Source organism: Nyctereutes procyonoides, unplaced genomic scaffold (genome assembly GCF_905146905.1).
Source record: "Nyctereutes procyonoides isolate TBG_1078 unplaced genomic scaffold, NYPRO_anot_genome, whole genome shotgun sequence".
NCBI lineage: Eukaryota > Metazoa > Chordata > Mammalia > Carnivora > Canidae > Nyctereutes > Nyctereutes procyonoides.
The window spans coordinates 41298498-41315611 of NW_026575139.1; the positions used below are offsets into that span (position 1 = coordinate 41298498).

The 17114-nt window shown below is 39.3% G+C and overlaps 1 pseudogene; it reads left to right on the plus strand.

Moving 5' to 3' along the window:
• Positions 1-400: 400 nt before the first annotated feature.
• LOC129495941 (ferritin light chain-like) overlaps positions 401-17114 on the plus strand; it is a 48522-nt pseudogene continuing 31808 nt past the window's right edge.

The window sequence follows — 17114 nt, forward strand, 5'->3', positions numbered from 1 at the left end:
AAGGTAAATGGTGGGCATATTCCTTGCCAATTTCTTTGTCCTTATTGAGTCGTTAGGTACTTTCGCATCTGGCAGGATCCAGAGTTTAGATTACATATTTTTTAGAGGGTGACTCCCTACATCATCAAGATTATAAACATTCCAACTAAAATGAATACCAAAACAGGTTTCACACATCTTAAAAACAGGTTTACTCAGTGCACTGAGAGGTCCCATGGATCTGTCTCTTGCTTCAACAATGTTTGGAAGGAAAAGACCCAGGGACTCCCCTTCTGCCAGCTTCCAACCAACCTCCAACCTTTCCTCCAGTCACAATTTTGGGAGCCATATTCTTGGCCTTCTCTATCTCTGGGATCGCCCACACCTTATTTTGAGCTTAGCTCCTTATTATGGATCAACCATGAGCTCCAACATGCCTCAGAACTATTACACCCAGGTGGAGGCCACCATCATCAGCCACCTAGTCAACATGAATCGGCTGACCTTCCAGACCTACCCTTCTCAGGGCTTCTATGTTGACCACGACAATGTGGGTTTGGAGGGCAAGGGCCCCTTCTTTCTCGAGTTGGCTGAGGAGAAGCTTGAGGGTGCTGAACATCTCTTGAAGAGGCCAAACCAGCATGGCAGCTATGCCCTCTTCTAAAATCACACAGGAACTGTCCCAAGATGAGTGGGGTAAAAACCTCGGTGCCATAGAAGCCATCCTAGTTCTGGAGAACCTGAACCAGGCCCTTTTGGATATGCATGCCCTGTGTTCGGCCCACACAGACCCCTACCTCTGTGGCTTCCTGGAGAAATACTTCCTAGATGAGGAGGTGAGGCTCATCAAGAAGATGGGGATTACCTGACTCACCTTTGCAGCCTAGCTGCCCCCAGGCTGGGCTGGGTGAGGATCTCTTCTAAAGACTCACCTTCAAGCACAACCATGAAGCCCAGCAGCCTTTGAGGGGCCCCTCTGGCAACTCTGTGCTTCTAGGGCTTGTGCCTGAGCCTCTCCTTGCAGCCACTAGGCAGCTTTTTAACCACCCTGGAGCTCTCTCACAAGCCATGGACCAAATGGAACCAATAAAGTTTTTTGCAGAAAAAAATAAACAAACAAAAAAACCCAGATAGGTACACTCAATGTCCTAGCAAATTCTCCATCTAGAAATGTACTTAAAGGACATAATTAAAGATGTACATAAAGATTCAGGTTTAAAGGTTATATTAGTAAGAAAACAACTGGCATGCTCAAACTAGGGTAATTCAAGTGGGGTTAATTTACAAAGAAATGGAGGAGCTGTAGGAAAACCACAGGGGATAGTACAAATATATGTGTATATACATACACATACAATGCTTGCACACACATTCATACAAGATAAAAGGTTTAGAGTGTATACATCAAGATATAAATGGTAGTTATCACAGAGACACTATGGTTATAGATGATTTTATCTAGGTTTTGCTTTTTGTGGCAGCTTTTTTGTTTTGTTTTGTTTTGTTTTGCTTTTGCAGGGAACATTTAGTATAAAGAATTATTAACCATGGCAGGGGATTGGAGTAACAAGGAATGAAACAGAGAGCTCTAAAGACTATAAGAAGAGCAGATATGAGGGGCAGCCAAAACCCCTAGGTCTGAGCTAGAGGGCCCAGGGACCCTCCCCACCAAGAGCTGAGGAGAGGTTTTGCTGGGCAGGGTGTGGCCACGGGTTGGCAGGGAAGTTACTGTGCTGCTGTGTGGTCTACACTTATTCAGAATCTGCTCTTTAGGGTGCTGTGGAAAGCTCATCACAGGGCGGTGTCTCATCAGAAACATTCTGTTGTAAAACCTCCGGAGAGATTGGATATGTCTGTTGGGGGAAGTTTCTGGCTACAGGCGCCTGCCAAGGCAGTCCACTGGAACAAGGGAGGAAAATCCCTTCCGTCTACAATGAGAGCTCCCTGTATGGCTAAAGTTTAACACATGTGTCAGCTGGCAAAGGGAAAATACATATGGGCCCATCTCCATTTTTTGCAGAATGGGGAATGAAGCATGAATTTGAAGCTGAAAAGCCATAAATTGATCACTGGCATATACTCCCAAACCTTACCACCTAGGGGTACTGCATGCAAACACACCCCGATCTGTGTATGGTTTTATAACTTGCTGCTTTCTTGCAGTAAATGCTGTGGACATCTTTCCTTGTCAATAAATATAGATCTGCGTCAACATCTTTCATTATTAAATAGTATGTATGCACTTTGTTTTATATAATTGTTTGCCTACTGGTAAACATTTAAATTGTATCTTATTTTTACCATTCTGAACTATACTGAGTTGAGCTTCCTTAAATGATTATTTTCTCACAATAAACTATTAGAAATTGAATTGTTGGATTAATAGGCCTATGTTAAATTGATACGGTACCTGTTGGGTACATTGTTTATTTGATTTAGCAAAAAAAAATCATTTTTTGTTTTATGCATTTCTCAAGAATGCATGAGAAAAAATGCCACTTAAAATATCTGGTCTGGCATCCAAGTTAAATAAGGTTAGACACCAGTGTGGTTCCAGAAAGAATTTCTCTGAGAGCCAAGTAGACTGGCCAAGAAAGCTAATTGTCAAAGATGGCACCTACTTTGGCTCTTCACTGAAATAGCATATAGGATCTTTTAAATTAATAAACTTTATTTTTTAGAGCAGCTTTATTTAGATTCACAACAAAATTGAGCAAAAGTACAGAGAATCCCCATATGCCTCCTGCTCCCTACATATATACAAACTTCCCCATTCTTAATAACCCTCACCGTGGTGATACATTTTTTAAAACTGATAAGCCTACATTGATACATCATTTTCATTCAAAGTTTATAGTTTACATTATATTAGTTTACATCATGTTTACTCTTGGTCTTGTGCATTTTATGGGTTTTGACAAATGTATGATGACATGTATCTACCATTGTGATATACAGAATAGTTTCACTGCCTTAAATATCCTCTCTGTTTGGCCTATTTATCCCTTCTCCCCCACCAATACATAGTGACTACTAGTTATTTTACTGTCTCTATAATTTTTGCCTTTTCCAGAATGTCATATAGTTGGAATCACTTTTTCAGAGTGGCTTCTTTCTCTTAGTAGTATGCATTTATTTTTCCTCCTTGACTCTTCATGACTTGACAGCTTGTTTCTTTTCAACACCAAATAACATCCTATTGTCTGTATATGCCATGTTATTTATCTACCTTGGTTGCTTCAAGTTTGGGCAATTATGAATAAAGCTGCTATAAACACCCATGTGCAGGTTTTTGTATAGACATAAGTGTTTGGTTCATTTGGGTGAATACCAAGGAGTATGATTGTTGGATCGTAAAAGAATATGTTTAGTTTTGTAAGAAACTGCCAACCTGTGTCCCAACGTGTCTGTATTACATTGCATTCCTACCATTAATGAATGGGAATTCCCATTGCTCCAGATCCTCACCACCATTTAGTGTTGTCAGTTTTGAACTTGGGCCATTCTGATAGTCATGTATTCATATCTCATTTCAATTTGCAATTTTCTAATGACACACAATGTTGAACATCTTTACTTGTGCTTAGTTACGAACTGCATATCTTCTTTGGTTAAGACCTTTTGCCCATTTTTAAATTGAGTTGATTGTTTTCTTGTTGAGTTTTAAGAGTTTTTTGTACATTACAAATAACAGTCCTTTGTCAATGTATCTTTTGAAAATATTTTCTCCTACTTTGTGGCTTGTTTTCTCATCCTTTTGACAGTGTCTTTCACTGAACAGAAGTGTTTAATTTTGATTAAGTCCAGCTTATCAGTTATTTCCCTCATGGATCATGCCTTTGTGTTGTATCTAAAAAAGTATCATCACCTAAGATCATCTAGGTTTCCTCCTATATTATCTTGCAGGAGTTTCAGAGCTTTGCATTTGACATTTAGATCTGATCCATTTTGTGTTAATTTTTGTAAAGGGTATAAGGTCTGTGTCTAGATTTTTTTCTTTTTTGCATGTAGCTGTCTAGCTGTTCTAGCACCATTTGTTGAAAAAACTATCTTTGCTCCATTGTATTGCCTTTGCTCCAGTGGCAGAGATCAGTTGATTATATTTATGTGGGCCTATTACTGGGCTCTCTATTCTATTCCATTCATCTATTTGTCTGTTCTTTTACCAAAGCACTATCTTGATTACTATAGCTTTATCATAAATCTTGAAGTTGGATAATATCAATCCTCCATCTTTGTTCTTTTTCAATTTTGTATTGGCTATTCTGGGTCTTTTGCCTCTGCATATAAACTTTACAATTAGCTTGTCTATATCTATGAATAACTTGCTGGGATTTTTTTGGAACTGCATTGGATTTGTACGTCAAGTTGGGAAGAACTACCTCTTGACAATATTAAGTTATTCTATCCATGAACATGAACTATCTCCATTCATTTATTTCTTCTTTGGTATTGTTCATCAGTTTTGTAGTTTTCCTCATGAATATACGTATTTTGTTACATTTTTACCTGAGTATTTCATTTTGGGGGATGATTATGTAAAAGATAACATTTTATTTTCCAAATTGTATTGTTGTTACTCATTTATAGAAAAGCAATTGACTTTTGTTTTTTTTTTCTTTTTTCAATTTTTATTTATTTATTTATGATAGAGAGAGAGAGAGACAGAGACACAGGCAGAGGGAGAAGCAGGCTCCATGCACCGGGAGCCCGATGTGGGATTCGATCCCGGGTCTCCAGGATCGCGCCCTGGGCCAAAGGCAGGCGCCAAACCGCTGCGCCACCCAGGGATCCCCACAATTGACTTTTGTATATTTACTTTGTACTCTGCCACTTTGCCGTAATTGCTTATTAGTTCCAGTAGTTTTTTGTTGATTATATTTCTAGCAGAATAAAACAGGGCTATTTTACTCCTATTCTCCAGGAACCCCCCCCCCCAATTTTATTGACTATACTGTCTGGAAAACTCTATGCAACCTTCTCATTAAATATCTCTTTACAGAATCCTTCTGTAGTTCCTAGATCAGTATAAGAACCCCTTACTTTATGTTCTTTTTTTAAGATTTTATTTTATTTATTCATGAGAGACAGAGAGAGGGAGAGGCACAGAGACACAGGCAGAGGGAGAAGCAGGCTCCACACAGGGAGCCCGACGCGGGACTCCATCCTGGGACTCCAGGACAACCCTGGGCCGAAGGCAGGCGCTAAACTGCTGAGCCACCCAGGGATCCCCTCACTTTACATTCTTACACTTGTTTTTATCATAATAGTAATGCTTTACTTTCATTACCAATTAAAATTCTGTCTGCCTGACTGTGGTGTAAGGTTCACTGTAGTCAAGGACCTTGTCTCTCAATGCATGTTTGTTGAAAGAATGAATAAATGATTGTAACCTCCCTTCCAATCACTACCAAAAACTGAATTATCCTATATATATCATACAGAGTCAAATCAGGAAACTGAAACCACTCAAAGTATTTAAAGCAGATGGAACTTACTACAGGTGAATTGGTAACCCAAGATATGGAAGAGAGTGAGGAGACCAGCAGGAAATGTAAGTTTCCCAGATATTCACAACAGCAGAAAGGTCTTAGGATTTTCAGGTGGGAGGGACAATAGGAAGAACTGATATTACAGAACCCAGGGGCCCCCACTCTGTAGGTTAGAAGTCCAAGTGTGACTCAGCTGGATCTTCTGTTTGTTTAATCTCACAAGGCTGAAATCAAGGGGGTCAGCAGGGCTATAGTTGATTGTGGAGGTTCTGAAGGTTAATCTGCTTCCATGCTCATTCAGATTATTGGCAGAATTCAACTCCATGTCGGAGTAGGATTGATGTCCATGTTTCCTTGCTGGGTGTCAAGCAGGGATGATGTTAACCTCTTGAGGCTGCCTATATTCCTTGTCTCATGGCCCTCTTCCTCTATCTTTGAAGCCAGCAATGTCAGATCAAGTCTTTCTCATGCTTCAATCTCTCAGACTTCTCCTTCTGACTCATTTCTCCCATTCCCAGTAAGAAAAGATTCTCTCTTTAACAGCTCATATGATTAGAGTGGACAATCCCCCCATCTCAGGCCCTTAACCTTAATCATATCTACAAAGTCCCTTTTGCCACATTACATTTTAACGTTTTCACAGGTTCTGAGGATTAGGAAATGAACATCTTTGGAGGATCATTATTCTGCCTCCCATTGGCCAACTTGGCTAGAATCTAATTGATACAAGGGGCTAGGAAGTAGGCCTGCAGAGCAGAAGTATGAGGAACAAATCTGAGAGCAAGCAGGCTTAGGTTCACCATATTTTATTTTATTTTTTAATAAGGAAGCTGAGATAACATTTTTTTAAAAAAAGATTTTATTTATTTATTCATGAGAGAGACAGAGGGAGAAGCAGAGACACACACAGGCAGAGGAAAAAGCAGGCTCCATGCATGGAGCCCAACGTGGGACTCGATCCAAGGACTCCAGGATCACACCCTGAACCAAAGGCAGACACTTAACCACTGAGCCACCTTGGCATCCTGGTTCACCATATTTTAGATAACATTTTTTTCTTCACCAACGAGGCTTAATAGATGGTGGCCAGCTTTTTGGTTGCTGTCAAAAATAATGAATTAATTCTGTTTATTGTAAAACAAAACAAAACATAACAATGATAACACATTCTGTCATGAGAGGAACTCAAACATAATGCAATTGCCAGTCGGTTTCCATAATCCTTCAAACCTTGTTTCTCAAATGGGGGCCAGGTAAATTTCTTCTCTTCTGCAGAGAAATATGGAAATGAGGGTTAGGTCAGGCAGGGAAATGTAGACAATCGTAGCCTTAAGAAGTACAGAGGTTGAAAGTGAGTCCCTGGGAGTACAGTATATTCTTGGTTCAGGCTCTCTAGAGCCAACCATCAAGATAACCGCCAGCTAACAGAGATTCCTGGAATCTTTGCTGCTGTCCCAGAACACTCAGCCTGCCGCAGGCCCCAGAATTATCTCTGGCAATGTCAATAAACTGCCACCAGGTGATATCAAGCTTCAGCAGGGACCATGATAGATTGACAGAGCACAGTTGTGCTCCTAGACCTCTCTGCTGCCCTGTTCTGTCTCCATTGCTGGCTCACGGTCATTTCATTGACTGAATAACAAGACTGAGTTTTATACAGTTACAGGCTTTGGAGTCCACAGGCCAGAGAGGGAGGATTTACCATGTTTCAAAACTTGTGCTATTATTTTTAGTAAACACACTCCCACATTTGCTTGCTTCTGAATAACTCAGTATGGCAACAATACCTAAAAGAGAACTTCAACTTTAAACTTAGTGAAAGCAAGGGAAGAACTGTTGACAATGATGGGACCAGCTCAGGAATGAGAGCACTACCGTGGAGTGCGATTGCACTTACATCTTACCAGTGTGTTGGGGAAAAGCTTGACTACAAACACCCAATTCTCCTCTGAGTGGAAATCTTAGGAAGCGTCACACCAAGGAGAAGAATCTGCTCTGGTCCGACTCCAGTTTGTGCTGCTCCAGTTCTACTGTGCCTCTTCTGTCTTTCCCCCCTCTTATATCTTTGGCCTTTTGCAGAAAGACTCAGTCTTTCTTTTATGTGGTTAGTTAAAATTCACCTGAAGGACAGTTCTTGAAGAAGTTTGTTCCCTCCAGTACACCGTACAAACTACAAACCCAGACTCCTATTCCCTGGGAATGACAATTCTCTCTGTTCTCCTGTCTGAGGAGCTTTCTCTTCCCTCTAGAATGAATTCCCAGCATTCTCTCTTCAGTCACCTGAAGAATATGCTCTCTGTTCTGCTCTTCCATTTTCTCGTATTGCCAGCTACCAAAGGGTTAACTTCTCCCTTAGTGGAAAGAGAAATATTCTGATTGAGGTCTGAGCTGAAAACCAATGCCTCTTAGGGCAGGGACCTGTGTTATGTGATCTTTAAAATTAACACTTTGACATTTTTCCCAGCTGCTAAAGCTTACATTCTTTTTTAAATTTTATTTTACAAATAACATACAGTAAAATTTACTCTATTTAAAAAAATATTTCTTTGTGTTTTTTTTTATTTTATTTATTCATGAGAGACACACAAAGAGAAGCAGAGACATAGGCAGAGGGAAAAGCAGGCTCCCTGGGATCATGACCTGAGCCAAAGGCAGGTGCTCAGCCACTGAGCCACTCAGGTGCCCAAAATTTACTCTCTTTAGCAAACACTTCTATGAATTTTGACAAATAGAGTACATAACCACCACCACTGTCAAGATTCAGAACAGTTCTATAATCCCAAAAAACTCCTTTATGCTGCCCCTTTATAATCAACCCCTCCCAAGCTCTGATAACTACTGATCTTTTCTTAGTCCCTATAGTTTTGCCTTTTCAAGAATGTGATATAAATGACATCATATAGTCTTTTGAGTGGTTTCTTTCACAGAGATTAATGCACTTGAAACTCATTTACATTGTTGGGTATATCAATATTTAATTCTTTTTTATCATTAAGAGGTATTAGTTTCCTATGGCTGCTATAACAAATTACCACACTTGGTGTGGTAAGTCACTTGGTGACTTAAAGCAATGTACTTTCTCATAGCTCTGGAGGCCAGAGCCTGAAATCAGTATCACTGGGTCTAAATTAAGGAGGTGACAGGGTCTTTGGAGGGTTCAGGGGAGAAGCCTTTTCTGGCCTCTTCCAGCCCCAGCAATGCTTGGATTATGGCCACATCACTCCAATCTGCAGCTTTATGATTGCAGTGCCTCCTCTTATGACTACCTGGAGTCAAATCTTCCTTCATCTTACTCTTATGAGGATTCATGTGAATCCTACCAGCTCAAGTTACTTAATCATATCTTCAGTTCTCTTTTCACTGTAGGGCATAACATTCAGAGGTTCCAAGTTTTAGGACATAGATATCCTCAAATATGCCATTATTCAGTCTCCCACATATGGATCTACCACAAAGTACTTATCCAGTTACCCCATTAGAGGATATTTGGGCTATTTCTAGTTTGGGACAATTATGAATAAAGCTGCTGTAAATATTTGCATAGAAGTTTTTGTAGGAACAATTTTTCATTTCTCTTGAGTAAATAAAAGTGGGATCACTGAGTCAAATAGTAGTATATGTTCAAGTTTATAAGAAATGGTCACATTGTGGGGCATCTGGGTGGCTCAGTTGGAAGCATCCAACTCTTGATTTTGGCTCAGGGTTATGATTTCCAGGTTGTACGATCAAGCCCTGTGTTGGACTCCATGCTACAGCATGGAGCCTGCTTAAGTTCTCTCTCTCTCCCTTTCCTTTTTTTTCTCTCTCTCTTCCTTTCCATCTGCAACTCTGCCCCACAACCCCCTCTCAAAAAAAAAAAAAAAAAGGAAATGGTCAAACTGCTTCCAAAGTGGCTGTACCATTTCACATTCCCACTGGAAGTATATGAGAGTTCCAATTTCTCCACATCCTTGTCAACACTTGGTTTTATCAGTGTTCCTAATTTTTGTCATTCTAGCAAGTGTGTAGTGGTATTTCTTTATGGTTTTAATTTGTACTCCCTAATGACAGTGATTGTGAGCATTTTTTTCATGTGTTGAAATTTTAATGTTACATCATTTCATGCCCTCTCTCAGTTGGGTACACTTTTATTTAGCTCTCTAAATGTGCTTTAGTAATGATTTAGAAATAACCACTTAACAGGCAAAAATCTTAGAATTATTAACTTCTCAGGAAATTAAAACTACTGAGTATCTTTCAATGTAGAGAAATACTAACTATCAAAATGAATCAATACAGCAACTAAAACCAAACAACTGGCTAAAAAATGGGCAGAAGATCTGCATGGATATTTTTCCAAAGAAGACATAAAAGAGAGGTGAGTGTGCTGCAGGTAGGCATGGGGAAAAGCAAAATAAGACAAAAACAAATAAAAGAAGAAGACATACAGATGGCCAACAGACATGTGAAAAGATGTTCAACATCACTGATGATTAGGGAAATGCAAATCAAAACTGCAATGAAATATCACCTCTCGCCTATTAGAATCATTATTATCAAAAAGATAAGAAATAACTACTGTTGGAGAAGATCTAGAGGAAACACTTGCAGACTGTTGGTGGGATTGTAAATTGGTACAGTCACTGTGGAAAACAGTATGGAGATTCTTTAAAAAATTAAAGATAGAGCTATATGATCCAGCTATTCTACTACTGGGTATTTATCCAAATAATATGAAAACACGAATTCAACAAGATATGTTCACCCCTATACTATATTCACTGCAACATCATTTACAGTCACCAAGTTATGGAAACTAAACACACACATTGGAATATTACTCAGGCATAAAAAAAGAATGAGATCTTGGGTACCTGGATGGTTTAGTTGGTTAAGCATCTGTCTTTGGCTCAGGTCATGATTGTTGAGTCCTGAGATCAAGCCCCATATCAGGCTCCCTGCAGGGCTGGGAGCCTGCTTCTCCCTCTTCCACTGTTTGTCACTTCCCCTGCTTTTGCTTTCTCTCTCTCGCTCTCAAATAAATAAATAAATAAATAAATAAATAAATAGTCTTTAAAAAAATGAGATCTAGGCATTTGCTATGTCCTAGATGGAACTTGAGGTTATTATGCTAACTGAAAAAAGTCAGAAAGAGAAACACAAATTCTGTATGATTTCACTCATAGGTAGAATCTAAAACCAACAAAACTCATTGACACAGAGAATAGATTGTTGATTGGACAAAGGGATAAGGGTCAACTGTATGGTGATAGATGGTAGCTAGAATTTTGGTGATGACCATTTTTAAGTGTATACAAATGTTGAATTATAATGTTATATACCTGAAACTTATATATTTTTAAAAAATTAGTCAATGAAATACTCATAAGATATACCTAAGGTGCATGGTTAGTATGAGATGATTAGCAAGATGATTGGTAAGGAGTATGTCTATAATACACATGTGGGATGTTTTTCTTCTTTACAAACCTATTTGCATTAAGAATCTATATGCACCACAATAATTCAGAAGTGTTCCCTTTAAAAAAGTGAGTGTAATATGATATATCTACCTCAGGAAGTCCATATAATTAGGTCTTCAGGGCACGCTTGGATGTGAAGCCTAACAACTAAATTTGCTTTACAGTAAATTTCTTAACCATGGAAAAACTTCCTCTGAAACTGGCAGAAACTCCAAAAATCACCAGGTTCTGCTGAGGGACCTGGATAATAATAAGAGCCATTTGAATACAAATCAATCCTCTACTGAATGCCAAAACTCTCATAGACTAGTTCATGCATAAAATACGCCTTCACATTTCCAATAGCTTCAGGATAAATTTCCTGTGCTAGAGAAATAAAAGAGACAAGGCACCTACTTCAAGAGGCTTGGGGATCCCTGGGTGGCGCAGCGGTTTGGCGCCTGGCTTTGGCCCAGGGCGCGATCCTGGAGACCCGGGATTGAATCCCACGTGGGGCTACCGGTGCATGGAGCCTGCTTCTCCCTCTGCCTATGTCTCTGCATCTCTCTCTCTGTGATGACTATCATAAATAAATAAAATTTTTAAAAAAAAGAGGCTTGGAAGTTAGGGGAAGTGAAGACAGTACAAAAGACTCAAGTGGAAAATCTTATTCTCTTCAAAAAATTATTAGAATATTTAGTTAGCAAAAATGGTAGTAGAAATGGTGTCCCAGTATCCTTGTAATGTATATTAATAAAAATAATATTACAGAAAGTATCTTTTATTACATGTGTACACTCTTATGCCAGACAGTATTGTAAGTCTTTGGCATCAGTTAATTCATTTAGTCCTTATAATTACCCCAAGAGTAGGTATTATCTTTTTTCCCCATTATAGGAATGAGGCCACTGAGACATAAAGAGATTAAGTCACTTGCCCAAAGTCCCAGTGGAGGATTGGTCATCACATGGAGGTGGAGAGTCTCTACTGCATCAGATGACAGCTGTCCAGGAGCTGATACTGTGTCTCCTGAGCCTGACTGAGGACCAGCCTGACCTGTAGAGCTTTTTGAAATGGTGTTTCCCAGGCCCCAGTCCTAGGGTTCTAGTTCAAATGGTCTGGAATCTGCACTGCTTTTGCTGGTTCCCTGGGTGATCCTGAGCATTAGCTGGGTTACTAACATTAGGCTGGTTTCCCAGTAGTAATTTAGCAGTGCCTTTTTGCAGGTTCCATACCACCCAGCAGAGAGATCATAGACTTTTCAAGCATAATTATTAAGTTCCTCGTCATGGTGATGAGAGATTAGGACCACACATATTCCAGATCTTAAATGTGTAGTTTGCCAAAGGCAGATTACTACTTTCTTTTAAAAGTTTGAAATAATATGAGTAAAAATCAGGATTCATATTTTACTTACACATAATACTTGTCATATCTGAGCTCAGCTTCATTTGAAGTTTGTTTTCAGTGTTATCCATATTATACTTCTATATTTATTCATGTGATAAGAGTTATAATCTTTTTATTTTTCTCATGGTTTCCCCCAAATGCTAGTGATAACCAATTTTATATTTCTACCAGAGACCTTGAACTCCTGAACTGAATATCAAATGGCATGCTGGAAGTTTCTTCCCAGAAGAAGAGGCTCTGATTGAACTTGTCTGAAACAGATCTCCACACACCACACCCCAACCAAACCTGTTGCTTCTTCTACGTTCCCTTTCTTGGCCATCAGCCCTACCACCCACTCAGTAATGCAAGCCAGTTGCTAGAAGTCACTTGGATTCTACTCTCTCTCCCACTTGCCACAGCCAATAATCATCTACGTCTTGTGACCTTTCCATTCCCACTGCCATTGTGTCATTGCATGTCCTATCACCTTTTGCCTGGTGTTCCAGCTCCCTCTCTCTAGGCTACCCTGTTGCTTTCTACTTCTTTTCTTTCTCTTTGTGGGAGAAAGTGTATACTTTTGGATCCAAGCTTAATTTTTTTTAAATTTTTTTTTAATGTTGTATGTCAAATATACAGCTGGGGACAGAGAACAAATAACTGTGTTCTACTAGTTTTATCAAAATCTTAACAATGTCATATTTGCGATTTTGTTTAAATAAATGAAGAGATCCAGCTACAGATATAGCTATTTAAGACCACCTTGACTAGCCTACCCCCATTCCCAAGCCCTTTCTTTCCCAGCACACTGTCATGAATTTGCTATCATCATGTGTGTTTTGTGCTTTCTCTAGATACTCGAGTTGATAATTTAGTGCATTGCTTTGTAGGTTTTTAAACTTTACGAAAATGACCTCCTGCTCCTTGCTTTTCTGACTCGATTTAATTTTTTCTTTGTGTTGACACATGTTGCCCTAATTCATTCACTTTAACTACCATATGGTACTCATTCTGTGACTATACCACAATTTATTTATTTATTCTCTGTTGAAGGACGTTTAGGAATTTTGCTGCTGCTAACAGTGCAGCACTGCTCTCTTTGAGCAGATGTTTGAGAGGCTCTCTAGGCTATATTCTCAGGAGTGGCATTACTTTCCCGCTCTCTTGAGCCAGGGAGACAAATCGTTTCCTGCCTCTCTGTAATCTAACTGCTGCCAGAGTCATTTTTCTGAAATGCAAATCTGCTTCTGTCACTCCCCTGCCAAGTCCCTTTGATGGAAACAAACCTACTATTCCTCAATAAGACTTTCAAGCACCTCCCCCACCCTGCCCAGCGTCCAGACCCTGGTCTTTTACCAGCCTTCTCTCCTACTCCCCACACCCAATGCCCAGCCAGGCGCTGCCCCCTCAGAATTGCTCCCTGTTTCCCCTCTCGCACCCCCTTGTACATTCTTCTCTCTTTCCAGGACTGTCCCATCCTCACCCCATCCACTCCATCTTTCCTATGAGGAAACACTTGTTTTTCAAGGGTCCATCTACTCACGGAAACCTTTCCTCACCTGCCAGCAGCCACTGGTTTGAATCCCAGTTCCTCTAACTACTGACTTGGGCAAACCTTTCAATGTCCCTGAGCTCACCTTTCTCATCTACCAAATGAAGATAATAACAGTGCCTACCTCATATGCCTACCATCAAATTTGATCCTCGATATAGAGCATTTCATTCATACAGTGCTTGACAATAAATGTTTTCTTCTGTTCATTTATCTATTAAAGTATCTTTTAGAATTATTTCTTTTTATTTCTGTTAGTTATTTCTTTAAGCATTTAAGCACCGCCCCTCAACTATTAGCTGTCTGGAAACACATCTAATTCACATTTATATCATGAACAGCACAGAGCCAGGCACAGAGAAGAACATGGTAAGTGTTGAGTGAATAAATAAATGAGTCTTTGGGTTCTCAGAGCTGTTAGTTAAAAAAAAAAAAAGATTTAATACTTTGTCATAGATGGTATCTTATTTTCATAGAAAATGCAATCTCTGGTGACAAAATTTTTGTTTTCTTTTTACTATCAAAGCTTTCTAACGATAGCCTCCTGCCCCATTTCTTTAAGTTGGTGAATGATTTATGCAAGCTGATCAGTAAATAGTATTAAAATAATTTATTTTGTCACTTGTGTGTTGCCTAGGGAAAGAGTTTGCTTTAAGACAAAACAAAATCCCACTAGTGTTGTGGTTCGTTTGGTTTTGTTGCTTACTTACAATCTTATCGAGGCATGAATTAGTACTGAGAATTTCAATTTAAAAAAAAAGGACAGAATCTGTGATCTGATCTGAATCTGCAGATCTGTGATCTGAATCTGCAGATCTGTGAATGTAAATTCAACTTTAAATCATGCAAATACAGATGCTTCTGAGCGAGAAGGGAGCAACTGAAAAGGAGATATGTGGACAGGGACACATTCTTTTTCCTTCCTTCCTCTGTCTCAGACTTTTTCAGCACTCAGAAACTGGGATCCTGTCGGGCTCCTCAAACATTCCATACAGCTCAAACCAGTGTCTACCCTTGGTTTCTACTCAGTTGCCTTTTCCTCACTGTGCTGCTGTCTTCCTGCAGTACAGCGGCCTTCTCTGCACCTCTGGGTGGTGACAGCCCAGAAAAGAGCTACTTCTCAAGTGGTTCCTGCTCTCTGCATTCCCCGTGCCACCCCCAGTAGCAGGCCTGCCTCATAGAGACAGCTCTTCTGAAGCCAACTGTCTCTGACTTCTGAAATGTAAATTTAATTGGACATCCTGTATTTTTATTTGCTAAATATGGTAACCCTTAAACAGAGGCAGATCTTTGAATCCCAGAAATGGTAAAGCCTACCCCAGCCCTAGGGTAGCCCCAGTTCTAAATCACTCATGAACTTTTCACTCCTCTTGGTTAATGATTGGTCTCATTATGGCTTATTACCCAAGTATGATTAGTGAGATGAGGAGAAATCTACTGAGAAGAAATGCCTTATGAGAAAGCCCTATATTTTCCCTCTTCTGTCTGCTTTGTAAACAGCAAGCAAAGGTATAATAGTCCTCTTTTCAGTAGTAGTCAACAAACATGAAGAGAAAGAGTCATCCAATCCAGGGGTTCTCAAAGGGTGACCCAAGGACCTCAGGGTCCCTCAGGCCCTTTCAGGGGGTTCTCTTTTCTCAAGGAAAGGGTTCTCCTTTCCAACCATATATCTATGTGAGATCAGATTTCCCTCATATACTCCAACCAAATAACCATAGCCCAACAGATTGACTGCAGAAGAAGATTGGAAAATCTACTTGTTCTTTATTAAGCCAGAGATCAAAGAGATTTGCAAAACGCTAATCTTCTGATTTTCTTTTTGTTTTGAAAGTATAGTTATTTTTCAAAAAATATGGTCTGACAACAACTTATGCTGCTCAGCCAATATCAGTAGCCATAATCCTCTGGATTTCTAACAATGAGAAAAATTAACTGCTATTTGTTTGACACCTCTAATAACGAGCTGATCACAACTTCAAATGATTTATGAGCCAACTCAATAATGAGTAGTCATTGCTGATGCATTATTTAAAACTGATCAATTGAAGAGGCAATTTTAATCACTCATGGTTATTGACTAGTAATAAAATGAAGTAATAAATGACAAGGTCACAACCATGTGAAATATGTTTTACAGAAAGAAAGAGCTAGACAAATAGAAATTTTTCAGAGGCAAGAAAGGGTAGCTAAAAAATCTGCCTCATGATTTTCATGGACAGTCTGCCCACCTCTAGAGAGGTATCTTCATAATAGATATTCGGTATTTACATTAAATACATGATATTAAACGCAGAATAATTAAAAACAAAGTATGTATTCCATAGTCCTGACCTAAGAAGTTTACTTTGAAGGCTTTGAAGGACTTATTTAGATTTTTTGATCTTGAAGCTTCTTAATTATGGATAGTAACTTGTGCTCCTTTTTCCATTGCATTTGACTTTCTGAGCTCCTTAATTTTGACACATGATAATGACCTTATTCTTGTAAAATACCAGTGACTTACCTTAAGCTCTCTTCCTTTCCATCTGCACCTTTGTTCACTGTTACACAGTATTAGCAATGAGACTTAAGTGTTGCCCAATAGTTTCATGAAATATTCTTGATTCCTCTCCATTTTAAGAACAAAGACATAGGGCAGCAGCCCCGGGTGGCTCAGTGGTTTAGCGCCGTCTTCAGCCCAGGGCCTGATCTTGGAGACCCAGGATCGAGTCCTACATCGGGCTCCCTGCATGGAGCCTGTTTCTCCCTCTGCCTGTGTCTCTGCCTCTCTCTCTCTCTCTCTCTCTCTCTCTCTGTGTGTGTGTTTCATAAATAAATAAAATCTTTAAAAAAAAGAAAAAAAAAGAACAAAGACATAACTTCCTGTCACCTCAACAATAGCAGAACAAAAAGCATTTTCACTATAGCAGTATTAAAGCTAATGTAAGATATAAATTTGTTCTCTATTTTCATGAAATTACTCATTAAGGTTTTTGGGCATAGAGAGGAAGGATAAAATGTCCTGCCTTCAGAGTTGCTGTGCTTTTTAAAACCATCTAACAGTATGAAACTCTGCCTTAGGCCATTAAACTGATAAAAGTAGACCACTGTCAATATGTTTTTACAGCTTCATGTTTGTTTGTTCTGGAAAGAACACATACAACTGCTGCATTCAAACTGTAGATGCTTGCAGGTAAAATGTGGTAAATCTAGCATTAAATGAAAAATTTTCAGCTAGCTTTTTCTATTCAGAAAGCCTGTAGCCTTCAAGAACTACTTTTA